The sequence below is a fragment of the Mauremys mutica genome, chromosome 1 (assembly GCF_020497125.1).
Source record: "Mauremys mutica isolate MM-2020 ecotype Southern chromosome 1, ASM2049712v1, whole genome shotgun sequence".
Taxonomy (NCBI): Eukaryota; Metazoa; Chordata; order Testudines; family Geoemydidae; genus Mauremys; species Mauremys mutica.
In genome coordinates, this window is record NC_059072.1 from 204,974,073 (window position 1) to 204,990,911 (window position 16,839).

The following is a 16,839-nucleotide window of genomic DNA, read 5'->3' on the forward strand; positions in this document are numbered from 1 at the left end:
CAGAACTTGTGAGTTTGTAATGAAAGCTGATTTCCATTAGCACATGACCCAGAGTCACAAACCTACTTAAAGTTGGAATCCCCAGCTGGATGAGAATTGTGGCCTGAAAAATGAAAATTGTGTGCCTCAGAATCACAGTCAGTTCCAGGAGAGACCTCTCTACCCTGGTTCTGTCTCCATATTTAAAAAACAGTCAGACACACATTCCCATGTAGCAATAAACCCATCATCATTTTATCAGACAGTATGTTAACCTTGACTCTCATACAATCAATTAAGTATGAAGTCACTAAAAGTGTCACAAAGCATATCCTCTAAGGAAAGTTTTCAAAAACAGAAAAAACTGCTGACACTGTTAATTGTTTATTTTCAGTAGAAGACTAAGAGTCCAACCAACAGCAAAGGAGCTGCAAATATCAGAATTTAGCAAGTCCTCTCAGACAACAGTCCAAAGACTAAGTCTGATTTACTGTATCTGCAGAATTCAGCTATCCTTGTGACTACAGTGTGCTCTCTCTCTTTCTTTTTGAGGCATACAGCTTTGTGTGATTTAAAATGTTTAGATGAGATATGAAAGTATAGGTGGCTATGGTATTATTATTATATAAATGCCATATCCCCTTGCAATGTAGTATCTGGTCAGGACTAAAAATTAAAAATATGCATGATGAGGTGGGATTTTCAAAGGCACCTAATGAATTTGGGGAAGAGGGATAGCTCAGTAGCTTGACCATTGGACTACTAAACCCAAAATTGTGAGTTCAGTCCTTGAGGGGGGACACTTAGGTACCTGGGGCAAAATCAGTACTTTGTCCTACTAGTGAAGGCAAGAGGCTGGACTCAGTGACCTTTCAGGGTCCCTTCCACTTCTATAAGATAGGTATCTCTCTATATATATAATTTATATTTATTTTAAGTCTCATTGAAAGCCATTGTGACTTGTGCTCCAAAAACACCTAAGTGCTTTTGAAAAATCCCAGTCCATGGTCTGCAGAGTCCCCTGCAAGTTTTATTGGAGGGTAACTGAGGTACCAAGATATCTTCCATTTCATTAATTGTCTTCCCACTTGAATTCTAGAAGAGAGACAAAACCTTCCTGATTGGTCCCTAACATTAATTGCTTCAATATTTCAATGGAAGGTGAGGCTTCCCCATGTCTTCTGCTTGTTGATGACATTGAAATTCTTGCAGGATTTTAGAAAAAAGTCTCTGCATTTGACACCCATCCAAGTCTTCCTATTTGCTTTGCTTTTCCTCTTTTCACTGCATGTCTATTTTAATAAATATTCAATCACATGGACCAACACTTCCCATTTCCTTTTTACTTAAGGTAAAGATAACTGAAGTAACGTATTAGATTAAAAAGAGGGATAAAATCATTTTGCTCAGACACATACTTTTAAACACATCAGTGTTTGCCTGATTTGCTTTATGGGGTAAGAGATGTTAGTTGAAGATTCAACAAAATATTAAAAGGAACAGAGGAAGAATGGAGACGTTTTTGGTATATATGCATATTATAAGATATTTATGTTATATACCAAATATATACCGTATATACCAAAATAGCAAAGATATGAGAAACAATAATGGTCTGAAATAAATATTTGAGACTAAAACTCACAGAAGAACCATTTCATGGGCACCTACCCAGTGATGAGCTGCTAAAATCTTAACAACCGGTTCCCTATAAAAAGTTCTGATTTAAGGGATGTGCCACAGCATGTATTTTTAGGGTTACCATACGTCTGTATTTACGTGGAATTTTTAAATTTTAAAAATTCCGCCCAGACAGTGATTTAAGAACCAAAAAGCCTGACATGTCCAGGAAAATACGGATGTATGTTAACCCTACCTAAAGTTCTTTTTCAAAAAGATGGGCCTGAACTAGAAATGAGCTCCTTTTCACATGTATGGGTCCCCACCACTCCCTAGGAGTGTGCTAGAGTGACCAGATGTCCCAATTTTATAGGGACAGTCTCAATTTTTGGGTCTTTTTCTTATATAGCCTCCTATTACCCCTCATCCCATCCCGATTTTTCACACTTGCTGTCTGGTCACCCTAGGGTGTGCACATGTGGGTCCCAGCTGCTCCCTGCCCCTCCCCCCTCATTGAAGCAGGTGTGCAGGGTTACTGCCCTGAGAACTGCAGGGCACCAGTGGAGGTGGGACTGGCTGCAGACAGGGGCGTGGGGCAGGGCTAGCTGGAGGCAGGGAGTGTGACACACAGGGCCGGCTCCAGACCCCAGCGCGCCAAGCAGGCGCGTGGGGCGGCATTTTGCCGGCAGGGCGGCATTTGGCTCCGGCGGACCTTCCGCAGTCATGCCTGCGGGAGCTCCACCGGAGCCCCGGGACGAGCGGACCTGCCGCAGGCATGACTGCGGCGGGTGCGCTGGTCCCGCGACTCCGCTTGAGCTCCCGCAGGCATGACTGCGGATACTCCACCGGAGCCGCGGGACTACCGCACCCGCCGCAGACGCTTCTGCCCCGGCCGCGGGAGCGGGGAAGGGCGGCGAGCGCGCCGCCCTGCTTGGGGCGGTGTAATTTCTAGAGCCGCCCCTGGTGACACAGGTTGGCTGCAACAGGGGCTGGCTGTGGGCAGGGGCTGTGGCTCTGGGCAGTGTGACAGGGTCACACGGGGAGAGCGGCTGGGAGCAGCCCGAGCAGCAGGACGCAGCCGGGGACCCACCAGGCAGCAGCAGGAGCCCCAGGGCCAGAGGTCCAAGGAGCAGCAGCAGCAACAGGGCCAGGAGGCAGCCCACATGGCTCCCGCAGCGCCCCCTGGCGGCCGGGAGGAGGAATTACAGGCTTCCCAGCCGGAGTCCATCAATGCTTCCCTCTCAGGGAAGCCAGTTAACAAGCGGTTCTAAAACCGCTTCTAAATTTAACAACCGGTTTGTGCGAACCGGTGTGAACCGGCTCCAGCTCACCCCTGCATCTACCTTGTTGATGGGTTAACAGCTCATTATTTGAAGCTATTTCTGGTAGTACAATGTGTTAAAACTACTGATGGGCTTATTTAAGACCTTGAATGAAATCCTTGATGTTAATAACAGTTTAGTCATCGACTTTAGTGGGGCCAGGATTTCATCCCTTGTATTTATAACAAAACAGGAAAGTTAATTGAGTTCTAGTCATCTTCCTTTGTGTTCCAGAGCAACTGGACAAAATAGGGAAACTCATTTGCCCAACTACAGGAAGATTGACACTGCTGTAGTCGATGCAGCAGGGATCGATTTAGCGGGTCTAGTGAAGACAAGCCCACAGATAGAAATCTGAAGCTAAATTCTGCACCACATACACCAGAGCTGACCTGCACCACTGAAAACAAGACCACCTATCTTAAATGCAGAATTAGATGCTTAACAAGGAGGCACACAAGCATAAAGCCCTATTAACATGTACATGTACATTTTAAACCTATTCAAGATATTTGCATGGATAAATTGTTGATTAAACACACTGAACATTTTTTTTTAAAGTTCAAGTTATTGGAGTTGTTGTTTTTCATGTTATCTATCTAATAATATTTATAACATTTGCAAATATAGGGTGGTTGTTTTTTAAGGATTAAATGGTCTATTTGCCACCCACTGCTGAATGTGTATTTCAGCACTGTAGATGTTTCAAGGCACTATGTATGAAAAGAAATGCATTGTGCTGCATAATACTCACATTCTTCAAGCACTGACAGCAGCCATACTAGCTCAGATTTATTTTTTCCAACACGGCTACTTTGTTTTTCTGACTCTAGAAAAGGCAGTAAAAGAGTCTTCATACAAAAGCTGAAGTATATAAACACCCCTCCCCTTGTCGCTTTGTACTGATTCAGGGTCAATTTCATTTTAGTTTAACTTTATTCATTTCAGTGGAGTTATATGGGGATGAATCTGACCCTGCAGTGTTTAACATAATTTTAACATGAAGGACTGTTGAATAGCAGTAGGAAAAAAATATGTAAAAATATGGTCTTTCAAATTTCCTATTCATATTTCATGACTTCCAGCACCTTCTTTTAAAATACTACTATATTTAGCGAGTGCTATTGCACATATAAATATAGAGTAGTGCCAATAAATATTTCTTTGTTGACATGCAGTGCGGAATTTTCAGTGCTACCATACATCAACACAATTTCTGTCAACCTATCAGTCTGCCTCAGTAAGAGGTAATAGATCCATTTCTGCTTGTATTTTAATCATAGAAATGTCTAGTCTGGACTTCACTGGTTTTGCTGGAGGACCTTCCTGAGAGTTTTCACCAAGACATCCTTTTTCCAATGTATTCATTAATTATTGGAGTTTATAAAATGTAAAAAAATAAAACAAAAAGAGCCAAAAGTTGTAAACATTCAGACTAAAATCTCTTCTCAGTATCGTTGCTTTCCACCACCTATCTCATGATGTCATAATTTCTTTAGTTCTCCACTAACCGTTAACTCTTCTAGGTCAAAGAAAATTTTAATTTATAATTCTTTCAGGCATCTCTTATACATCATAAAGGAGCAAAAAAGGACATATGCCCTTTTTGTTTCTCATATGCAAGTCACCTTTAAAAATAACTTAGGATGTTAGTCTGTAAACATATGACAAGGGCTGTGAACGAGCATGGCCTGACCTTAGTGGTGGGCAGCTGAAAAGAAGGAAAAGAAACAAAGACACCCCCAAACACACACATGCATGTGCACGCCTAGGCGCTGGACCTAGAGGTGCTGGGGGTGCTACTGCACCCCCGGCTTGAAGTGGTTTCCATTATATACAGGGTTTACAGTTTGGTTCAATGGCTCTCAGCAACCCCACTATAAAAATTGTTCCAGACCCCCTCCACACATGTATGCTCTGACACTTAATGCTGCAGAAATACCAGTGTCCACAGAGTGTTTCTCTACTCTGGATTATTTTATGGGGAGTTACATTTTGTTGTTTCTTCAGGCCAACCCAAAAGAAAGAGCAAAATAGTAAACAAAGGATGGGTTGTTTCAGCTGGAGGTAAAACCAAATAGCCTTCAACTTACAAAAGCATCTGGTTAGCAATGTACAGTATCATGTAAGCAAAGTGGTCAATTTTCCAGCTCCTCATTGTTTCCTGGTCTGGTGTGTGGGGGCTGTGCGTTTCCAGCCCCTGTTTCCAACTGTGACAGGACAGGCAGAAAGCTTTACTTTTGTCTCAAGGGTCCTCCCCCAAACTTCCGCTGCTTCCTCTTTATATTTCTGATCTAATGAACATATAAGTAAAGCTTTCCCTGCTTCTCTTACAGTTGGGGTATTCCAACCCCCATCACAAGCTCTTTTTGAATCTTAGTAATTTTCTCACTAACCCTACCTTCCCAAAATATTAAAAGGTTCCAACCAAACACATAACATTTGCAGCACACCATTTAGAAGACATGAGCCCCTCTTCCAAAAGAGAGGATATCTACACATTTTCATAAATTTGGGGAATTTTTGTAAATGCCAAAGTTTCAAAACTCCTCGTTTGATTTCTTCCTCCAATCTTCCAAAAAACAACTCTCCCTGAGGATGGAATGAGATACTGTATATAATATAGTTCAACAATATTCATTTCTTTCTGGGAAGAAGGGGATTTGGAAACTGAGCTTATAATTGGAAGCTAGCTTCATCCTCCACTAAGGAATACCTAATACTCCTCAATGGCCTTATCTAAAGCTCACTGAAGTCAACCAAAAGATTTCTATTGATTTTAATAATCAGAAACCTCTCTATCTGGATGTTTGTGCCCTTTGTAGTCCAAGAAGATACACAGTTATAAGCTATAAACAATCATTTTCTCTTGCTGTAAATAATTTAGCAAAACCTAGGATCCCTGCTTTTCTTTTTCCTCGTATGAGCTCTCAGCTGTGTTCATGTTTTGAAGATGGAATGTTAGAAGAGATGATCCAATTGTGATGACCCGTTGATGCTGTAAAGATTCTTCATTCAGTGGGGAGTAAATGTGATAAGTTGTTAAATAATTGATTATTTCAAGAGCTTAATGCTGAGTGCTTTTTATATACCAGTGCGCCATTTTATAGGTGTCAGTGTGTCAGCAAGGCTCAGCTCGAAACGCTCACCTAGAGGTATTTACAAAGTGCACTACTGGTGAAAGCTAAAAAAAAAAAGAGTGTGCCATCTGTTTTTTGAAAACATTTTGCTGTTTCATTTTAGTTTTTTTTTTTTAAAACAAATCCTTTTGGTTCAGATTTGTGCCTTAGGATGGGTGTTATTCCCACACAAGGACTTGTCAGCCAAACTCTGTATGTTTGCAGTTTTTTTCTGGAATTCTTCCATAAGCAGGCAGTATTTGCTCCACCCACACCAACTTATTTAGGTTTCATCCCCTAAACCTCTTACCTAATGGGCTCAAGGCCTCCACACTGCTACTCAAACCCTCTTGGCCCCTCTGTAAGACTTTGATGCCAGGTGCTCCAAACTGTGAAGATGCTTAGCTAGTAATTAACACGGAGAGGGTCATGACATAGACTCATAGACTTTAAGATCAGAAGGGACAATTATGATCGTCTAGTTTGACCTCCTGCACAACGCAGGCCACAGAATCTCACCCATCCACTCCTGTATCAAACCCCTAAGCTATGTCTGAGCTATTGAAGTCCTTAAATCGTGGTTTAAAGATTTCAAGGTGCAGAGAATCCTCCAGCAAGTGGCCCGTGCCCCATACTGCAGAGGAAAGCGAAAAGCCCCCAGGGCCTCTGCCAATCTGTCTTGGAGGAAACAGGGGCGGCTCTACGAATTTGGCCGCCCCAAGCAGTCATGCGCGGGAGGTGCACCGGAACCCCGGGAGCAGCGGACCTCCCGCGGGCATGACTGCGGAGGGTCCGCTGGTCGCGCGGCTCGGCTGGACCTCCCGCAGCTATGGAGGGTCCGCTGGTACCGCGGCTCCAGTGGAGCTTCCGCAGTCATGCCTGCGGGAGGTCCACTGGAGCCGCGGGCCGAGCGTTCCCTTCACAGTCATGCCTGAGGCAGGTCCACTGCTTCTGGGGTTCCGGTGGACCTCCCGCAGCCATGACTGCAGGAGGTCCGCCGGACCTGCCTGCCGCCCCTGCCGGCAAATGCCGCCCCACGCGCGTGCTTGCCGTGCTGGGGTCTGCAGCTGGCCCTGGGAGGAAAATTCCTTCCCGACCCCAAATATGCAATCAGCTAAACCCTGAGCATGTGGGCAAGACTCACCAGCCAGGAAAGAATTCTCTGTAGTAACTCGGAACCCACCCCATCTAACTTCTCATCACAGGCCATTGGGCATATTTACTGTTAATAGTCAAGGATCAATTAATTGCCAAAATTAGGCTATCCCATCATATCATCCCCTCCATAAACTTATCAAGCTTAGTCTCGAAGCCAAATATGTCTTTTGCCCCCACTGCTCCCCTTGGAAGGCTGTTCCAGAGCTTCACTCCTCTGATGGGTACAAACCTTCGTCTAATTTCAAGTCTAAATTTCCCGATGGCCAGTTTATATCCATTTGTTCTTGTGCCCACATTGGTACTGAGCTTAAATAATTCCTCTCCCTCCCTGGTATTTATTCCTCTCATATATTTATAGAGAGCAATCATATCTCCCCTCAGCCTTCTTTTTGTTAGGGTAAACAAGCCAAGCTCTTTGAGTCTCCTTTCATAAGACAGGTTTTCCATTCCTCAGATCACCCTAGTAGCCCTTCTCTGTACCTGTTCCAGTTTGAATTCATCCTTCTAAAACATGGGAGACCAGAACTGCACACAGTATTCCAGATGAGGTCTCACCAGTGCCTTGTATAACAGTACTAACACCTCCTTATCTTTGCTGGAAATACCTCGCCTGATGCATTCCAAGACTGCATTAAACAAAGAGTCCTGTGGCACCTTATAGACTAACAAATGTATTGGCACATAAGCTTTCGTGGTATTTAGTCTATAAGGTGCCACAGGACTCTTTGTTGCTTTTTACAGATCCAGACTAACACGGCTACCCCTCTGATACTTAAGACCGCATTAGCTTTTTTCACGGCCATATAACATTGGTAGCTCATAATCATCCTCGGATCAACCAATACTCCGAGGTCCTTCTTCTCCTCTGTTTACTTCTGACTGATGCGTCCCCGCTTATAACAAAAATTCTTGTTATTAATCCCTAAATGCATGACCTTGCACTTTTCACTATTAAATTTCATCCTATTACTATTACTCCAGTTTACAAGGTCATCCAGATCTTCCTGCATGATATCTTGGTCTTCTCTGTATTGGCAATACCTCCCAGCTTTGTGTCATCTGCAAACTTTATTAGCACATTCCCACTTTTTGTGCCAAAGTCAGTAATAAAAAGATTAAATAAGATTGGTCCCAAAACCGATCCCTAAGGAACTCCACCAGTAACATCCCTCCAGCCTGACAGTTCACTTTTCACTATGACCCATTGTAGTCTCCCCTTTAACCAGTTCCTTATTCACCTTTCAATTTTCATATTGATCCCCATCTTTTCCAATTTAGCTAATAATTCCCCATGTAAAACTGTATCAAATGCCTTACTGAAATCGAGGTAAATTAGATCCACTGGATTTCCTTTGTCTAAAAAATCTGTTACCTTCTCAAAGAAGGAGATCAGGTTGGTTTGGCACGATCTACCTTTTGAAAAACCATGTTGCATTTTGTCCCAATTACCATTGACCTCAATGTCCTTAACTACTTTCTCCTTCAATTTTTTCCCCAAGACCTTGCATACTACAGATGTCAAACTAACAGGCCTGTAGTTACCTGGATCACGTTTTTTTCCTTTCTTAAAAATAGGAACTATGTTAGCAATTCTCCAGTCATATGGTACAACCCGTGAGTTTACAGATTCATTAAAAATTCTTGCTAATGGGTTTGCAATTTCATGTGCCTGTTCTTTTAATATTCTTGGATGAAGATTATCTGGCCCCCCAGTTTAGTCCCATTAAGCTGTTGGAGTTTGGCTTCTCTCTCGGATGTGGTAATATCTACCTCCATATCCTCATTCCCATTTGTCATCCTACCATTATCCCTAAGCTCTTAATTAGCCTCATTAAAGACTGAGACAAAGTATTTGTTTAGATATTGGACCATGCCTAGATTATCCTTAACCTTCACTCCATCCTTAGTGTTTAATGGTCCCACTTCTTCTTTCTTTGTTTTCTTCTTATTTATATGGCTATAGAATCTTTTCCTATTGGTTTTAATTCCCTTTGCAAGGGAAAATTCTACATGGCTTTTGGCCTTTGTCACTTTATCCCTACATGTTCTGACCTCAATAAGGTAGCTTTCCTTGCTGATCACTCCCATCTTCCACTCCTTGTAGGCTTTCTGCTTTTTCTTAATCACCTCTCTGAGATGCTTGCTCATCCAGCTTGGTCTACAATTCCTGCTTATGATTTTTTCCCCCTTTCTTGGGATACAGGCTTCTGATAGTTTCTACAACTTTATCTTGAAGTAATTCCTGGCCTCCTCTGCCTTTAGATCCACAAGTTCTTCAGTCCAATCCACTTCCCCAACTAATTTCCTTAATGTTTTATAGTTAGCCCTTTTGAAATCAAAAACCCTAGTCACAGATCTATTTTTGTTTATCCTTCCATCTAGTTTGAACTGAATTAGCTCATGATTGCTCGAACCAAGGTTGTCCCCTACAACCATTTCTTCTATGAGGTCCTCACTACTCGCCAAAACCAAAGCTACAATGGTATCCCCTCTTGTTGGTTCAGCAACTACTTGGTGAAGGAATCCATCAGCTATCACATCCAGGAAAATCTGAGCCCTATTATTTTTACTAGCACTTGTCCTCCAGTCTATATCTGGAAAGTTAAAGTCTCCCATGATCACACAATTCCCATTAGTATGTACTTCATTAAAAACATTAAAAAGGTCTCTATCCATATCCAAATCAGATCCCGGTGGTCTATAGCACACCCCAAGCACTATCTCAGGGGAGGCTCTAGTAGCTTTCTTTCCCAATGTGATTTTTGCCCAGACAGACTCTGTCTTATCCATTCCATCCCTTCTTATTTCTTTACAGTCTACCTCATCATTGATATACAATGCTACTCCACCACTTTTGCCTTTATTTTTGTCTTTCCTAAACAGCACATATCCTTCAATACCTGTACTCCAGTCATGACTACTATTCCACCATGTTTCTGTTATCCCTATAACATCTGGTTTCACTTCCTGCACCAGTAACTCTAGTTCCTCCATTTTGTTACCTAGGCTCCTCGCATTGGTGTACAAACATCTTCATTTTTGCTGTTTGGCTTCACTCACATTCTTTACCCGATTAGGCCCAGCCATTCTACTGCCAGTATCACCTATTAGAATTGTATCTACAGTACCCTTCCTCCGTATGTCCATTCTCCTACCCACAGCTGTATCCTTTCTTACTTCGTTTTCTTCCCTCACAAAGCATTCATATAATGCTCTCAGGTGGTACAAATAAATCATAATAATTTTAGCTTTTGTGGTGTGGGGTTTAGATGCAAATGATGCCACAAGGCAGCACTTACCTAAAGGTAAGAAGTTTCATAAAGATTTAATAAAGTTTGTGAATTTGTCTAAATGCACACTTTCAGAGTCTTCGTGTACCTTCCTACCCACACAGTGTTCACTGTCATGCTATTCTTTGGTAAAAATCTCTGAGGATATTTAAATTCCACCTATATAACCACTGGAGATATTCGATCAGGACCTTTGTATAATGTTTCATCAGAAGGATAGTATCTCTAACAGTGCAAACACAGGATCCATAGTCTTGTCTGCCTTTTGTAGAAGGAGGGAAATAAGACCCAGAAGATCTGGGCCTGGGCCAAGTGCTGCTTTTGTGGCATCATTCACACATATATGAGGTGAACAGTGACTTGAGGTGCCTCAACTTTTTGAGAGCTCAACTTAAGACACCCTAAAAAGGGCCTGATTTTCAGAGAGCAAGTGCTTAGCTCTTTCTGATCATTAGGACTCTTTTATGGTGTCTCCAGTTGAGCTTCAAAAATCATTATTCACATTTGAAAATGTAAGCCATGTTTTTGTCTGTGAGGCCTGCAAAGGAGGTAGACAACCTCAACATTTTTATTTGCAGTCAGGTCCAAATTTTATACAAATATTGCCCTCTCCATACTACTCCAGTGGATGTGATTTAAAGAAACTTCAGATCAAATTTCAAAAAGATGTTTTGTGTATTACCATTTCCAATAGGGAGCTGAGCACAAAATTGTTCCAGGGTTAAAAAAATCAAATCAAATCTGTGCAGTAGCAATCAATGAATAAGCGAGTTTCTGTTTTTGAAAACTAGTTACTAGTATGAAACTGCAGGGGGAGAGTGCCAGTCAGGAATAATACTCATTTGTCCTAACAATAATACATGTAACATTCTGAAACTGATATATAAATATATACAAAGAGAGAGAGAGAGAGATGGGACCTTAAAAATAAGCAGCGACTACATAAAGGAATATAGAGTAGATGCTTTCATATTAACCATTTATGAGCTATCTAGAGTAAATTCTAGGGGGAATAGTGAGGGTTTTTGTTTACATTATTTTTTTCTTAGTTTTCCCCAGTACAGTCTGTGTTTAACACAAGTGGCGTGCATTGCAACAGACTAAATTAAAAGTCACGTGTTCTGTATCCACAGTGGAAGAGGTTGGGTTTACGATCTTATTAAAATCGGAACACTGAAAGTGGAAATCAGAGCCAAACTAAACTCAGGAGGAAATCCTTTTACTGACCTCCAATCAAAATGATTATTGCATCCAGGTGGCAAATCCAACATTATGCAAATTAATTCTCAAAGTTTATGCTACACATTTTGATATGAAGCATTTCACTTTTTCATGCTTTTCTTTTCTCCCTATTTTCTTTCTTCTATGTCCTTCTTCGGCTCTCCTTCACTTGACATCCTTATTTAATATCACTGGATGGGCCAAACTGATAGTTACTTTGACAACCAAAGAAAATAAGAGCAGTATGACATCAGTGACAAGAACAGAATGCATGAACAAGAAGAATAAATGGTACCTCATAAGACTCAGTCTGTCTCTCTCACATACTCTCTTTTCTATCTTATTTCTGCACCATAATAATGAAAAATCAGTTTCTCTCTTACATGTCCTCCTTTTAAGCTCTGAAGTAGTAAATAACCTGAAAAGGCTGCATGAATGTTTCTTTCTTTGCATTAAGGAAGGCAAGAGGATTTTCAACAGCTTTCTGTTATATGTGCTCTATACATGTCCTAAACAATAGATCAACAAACACATTGTAGCAACATCAAAGGAAAATAACAAATGGTGATAACATGCATAAAAATACTTATGGAATCATTATGAATGTTTCTCCATGGATTTGGAAATTAATTTAGAAAGCCCAGACTTTTTCCCATAAAGATTTTTTTTATTGACTTTTGGCTACTATTTACCTTCACATAATCATTACATATCATAAAAAATAAATGTTTGTTTTGCAGTACATGAAACAAAATATATACATATATTTATCCAATTATGTTTATATAATATTATAGATGTAGCTGGCAGCTATGGCTATTTCTACACTATCGAGACTATGCTGGCATAGCTATGTCAGCATAGCCATGCTTGTACAGCCCCCTAGCGTGGATGCAACATATGCTGGCAGGAGTTTTTCTGCTGGTGTAGGAACAGTCTCACTGAATGACATTAGCTATGCTAACAGAAGCACTCTTCTGTCCGCATAGCTGCATCTTCATTGGGTGTTTAGTCTGCATAGCTATATTGGTCAGGGCTGTGAGTTTTTCAGAACTATGCTGGTATAATTTTAAGTATAGACACAACCTATGTCTATATTTAAGGTTGCCCAATAGTTTCCATTATAAAACCCCATTTTCCATCGCATCTAACTTCATCAAATTTTAGCCATTTGGGCTGATGCTTTCCATGTCGGCGATGTGCCTCTGGCTGATTCCCCTTCTCCACCTCCCCAAGGAGAGCTGAAGGAAGGAGAGGCAGTCTGGGAAGTGGAGGGACTGAGAAAGGGAAATAAAGACAAGCTGAGAGGTTGGAGGGCAGGAACAGAAGGCACTATAGCCACTAGAAAACTGTCCATTGGAAAAAGAACCCAGGATTCCGGAGTTCCAATACCAGCTGGGCAATAATTTTTGAGCATTTTTTTCCCCCAGTGAAAAATGTAGATTTGGTAACAACAAAATGTTTGGTGAAGTTGTGCTGATTTTGCCAAACTGTTTTTTGGGGAAAACACCTCAACATTCAGGAAAAACTGAAATGTTTCATTTCAACATTTTTTCCAAATGAAGTAGTTTTTTTTGGGTTTTTTTGGTTTTTTTGGGGGGGGGATGTCAAAATAACCTTTTGTTTGGAAATTTCCTTTAACTTCTAAAATTTCCTTGTTTAAATGTTTAAAATTTCAAAAACATTTAAAATCCCCAAAATCAAAACTGAATGCTTTATTTTGGGTCAAATGAATCTTTTGTTTGACCAAAAACATTTTTTAAAACTTTAAAAATTGCCAGTGAACTGGATAATCCATTATTCACCCAGCTCTAGTCCCAGTATTCCTCTGCTGTCAGGAAACAACTGTGAAATCTACTGGCAAGTGTGTGTTTCATCCCACTCTGGTGCCTGACTCATTAGAGTGGAAAACAGGTTACTACAACTGAATACTCCATTAGCTCAAGCGGCAGAGGTCTGTGCGGTGGATCTAAAGATCCAAACCATGCTGATGAACCATGTGGGGCCCAATAGGAGTTTTCATCAGATGAAACCATTTTTTTTAAGGACTAGAAGAGTATATATGAGAACTATGTTAAAAGAACATTGAGGTTGTAACGTCAAAGACTTGGAAGTTAGAAAATGCCAGAATTAAAGTTGCCTGTGTAACTTCTTGGCTTTCATTCATTCTCTCTCTCACTCCCCCTACCACAAGCTTTCTCCAGTGCTGGGAGGGGAAGTCAGTTGCTGCACAGGAAGAGGGAGTGCTGCAGTATCTGTGACCCTTCGTCTCCCTGCACACTCTGCTGTCCATAGGATACAGACATGACACCCACCATAGCCAGGGTGGGGAGGAGACAGAATGCACTGAATGGAGAGAAGCAGCAACAGGAGGCTACATTGTACCTTGCAGTCCTTTCTAACCCTATGATTCTAGGGGAAGTCTATTTTTTAAATCCCCAGACCTGAGGCAGGCAGTGTTGGTTGGCCAAGGGCATCACTGACTAGGAAAATAGTTTTGGAGCAGGGAACATGTCTTAAACCCCCTCCCCCCCGCCATTTTTCCATCTCCAGCACATCCACACATGCATAGTGGTTGCATCTATGATTCCATCTGGCTGCTTTAGATATATGCAGGGAGATGCCTGAGAGCATGCTGTCGGTGAGCATGCTGGCTGGGGCACATGCAATGTTCATATTTTTTTCTTTGCAGCAAGCCTCTAGTAAGCACTATGGAGCAGAACACAGAAGGCAAGTGGGGATTTTTCAACAAATTATAACTGCCAATTCTGAACGGATTTTCAGCACAACGCACCTCTCTGACCTCAGAATTATCCACTTGCCAAATTTCAAGTCCTTGCTGCAAATTATGGAGGCATTACAGATATTTTCAAACATGTTTATGAATTATTTATTTATTTTTAAATAATGGAAAGTTTTAAGCAACCGTTCAACACATTGAACTGCTCCCAGAAACTAGTACGAAGACAGTTCAAGCAATGAAACAGATATTCCATGCTCCCCATGAGCAACACTAAATAAACAGGCAACTACATGCCACCCTATCTTACTTTTCTGGTGTAGTACCAGAAGAAAAAGAAGAAGAGAAGATCTTTTCAGTCTGTGCTCTGTTACTTATTACTACTTAAGTTTTTCTCTTTGTTTTTTTCTCTAGCCTCCACTGGTATTGAACACAGGGCCTTTGGATCATACGGAAGAGTGTATTATTAAAAGGAATCTATTTACATTTAAGAAAATAAAACATTTCCCCTTTGGAAAACATACTAATGACATATGTTGATTTGGCACAGGATCCGATTCTTGGTATATTATTTCACACCTGCTCTAGATAGTAGAATATCATTAAAAATAAGTAAATTACACTGATGTAAAACTGATACAACTGAGTGGAAATTAGACTATGGATGAAATCCTAGCTCCATCAAAGTTGATGGAAGTTTTGTCATTGACTTTAATGTGGCTAGCATTTCATACTATATCCTTTAGTGTAACTTCTGAGAGTAATTTCTGTTCCATTAGAAACCATATTTTGTCATTGTGCAATGTCAAGTCAGTTGAGGCCCTCCTCTGTATGCTGCCCAACAGAAGTCTTGCATACTAGATAATGCTAAGAGTTCACTATCTCTTGGGGTTATGTATTATCAGAAACTTTCTACTTGATCAGGAAAAATTTTTTGTCCAGCAGCATTTTCATTTTATCTTATATTTTACATTAGTATATATAGAGCAGATTGCAAATCTATAATTCTTTCATCTTGTACCTCCACAGAAAATACAATTTATTCCTGGCAAAGATATTCATGTTTGCTTCTCACTTTATTCCTATCTGAGATATATTATAGTTTTACCATTCTAGCTGAACTTTAACTCTTTTCTTTAAAATCATTGATAAGGGTCCCCTCCCCACATATAGTTTCTAATTTGTGGGTCAAATAGGCTGTACTTCCTGGTATTTAATTGTTCCTTGTACCTATTTCAGTTTAAAATGTTCTGTAATTCTCATTACTATTCCTTCGTTAATATGCAATATTTATGATGTGCCTATATACTTGTCCACATTTTTCAGCTTTTTATAACTATAAGTGTAGAGACTCTTTGTGATATTTAATATAATTAATTCACTTGGGGCCACAGAGAAAGCTGATTCTGTCAAGGAAGCCATGAAAACTTAACAAGGAGAGTGGTCAGAAAAATTCTTTGTTCCTCAAAAGAAATATCTAAAAACTCAACAGATTAATGGTGCATTTCAAAGGCATTTTGCAATTAAGTAGACCTCTTCATCAGCCAGTGTTTACTCTTTATTACGAATACAAATTTTCAAATTCAAGAGCAAACATCCAACAGGCAGAACTGTCAAACAGAAATGGTTTAAAAGTATCACAAATTGGCAGATATTGGGTCGACTCTTGCACTATGAGAGTTTTGTTATAGACTTCAATGGGAAGAGGATCAGGGCAACAATGATCATTTAAAAATGTAGGAACAAAATAGGGGCTAACAATCTGAATGAGGGAACAGTAAGAAAACTTGAATGAAATTTTAAACTTTTCATTGAAACATGTTTCTTCATAAAAGGGAAATTCTTTCAAACCTGTCTTAAAATTAATGTGAAATGAAAACCTCTCCCAGTAGCTGAGTGAGGCTTAGGAGATATAGAAATGTCAGGAGCATAAAAAGATAAAACTCCATCGACCAACAAAGAAAGCTGTGAAAAACACATGGTTTTGCTGTCACAATATCTTCCTTGGATCAAATGGTCTTGTGGGTTTAATAATGGAGAGTTTCCAACAGCAGGGGAGAAGAGACTTCAGTGGTGACAGAAGGAAATGACACTTTACTGTAGCTACAAAAAACAAGTAAAAATGCTGTCTTCTTAGGGTTAAAAAAATAGATATCTTGGTTCTCCAAAGCAGTAAGATTCTCTTCTTTCATTATCTTTCTGCTGAATAAAATATTTCATTTTAAGAATGGTGCTAGGCAGTGAAAATATACCCATTTATGCTTTTTAGTTTTGCTGCTTTTTTCTTTTGAAGTGGTAAGCCTTGTTAGAGGGAGCTAATCCTTGAAAAGAAATGTTTAATACATATGAAGTAGTCATCATGTGCAGCAATGCCCCTCTGCTATGTACAT

The 16,839-nt window shown here is 40.5% G+C and overlaps 1 protein-coding gene and 2 long non-coding RNA genes across 5 annotated transcripts in view; 1 reads left to right on the forward strand and 2 right to left on the reverse strand.

Moving 5' to 3' along the window:
* DSCAM (DS cell adhesion molecule) overlaps positions 1-16,839 on the reverse strand; it is a 644,197-nt gene that overhangs the window by 370,813 nt on the left and 256,545 nt on the right. The window lies entirely within an intron of this gene.
* Positions 1-16,839, forward strand: part of LOC123362159 — a 142,830-nt gene that overhangs the window by 84,296 nt on the left and 41,695 nt on the right. The gene's annotated exons all lie outside the window — the stretch shown is intronic.
* Positions 1-16,839, reverse strand: part of LOC123362158 — a 43,257-nt gene that overhangs the window by 583 nt on the left and 25,835 nt on the right. Inside the window, exon 2 of the long non-coding RNA XR_006576357.1 lies at positions 3,676-3,750. This is a non-coding gene — a long non-coding RNA (uncharacterized LOC123362158). The remainder of the gene's footprint in view (positions 1-3,675; positions 3,751-16,839) is intronic.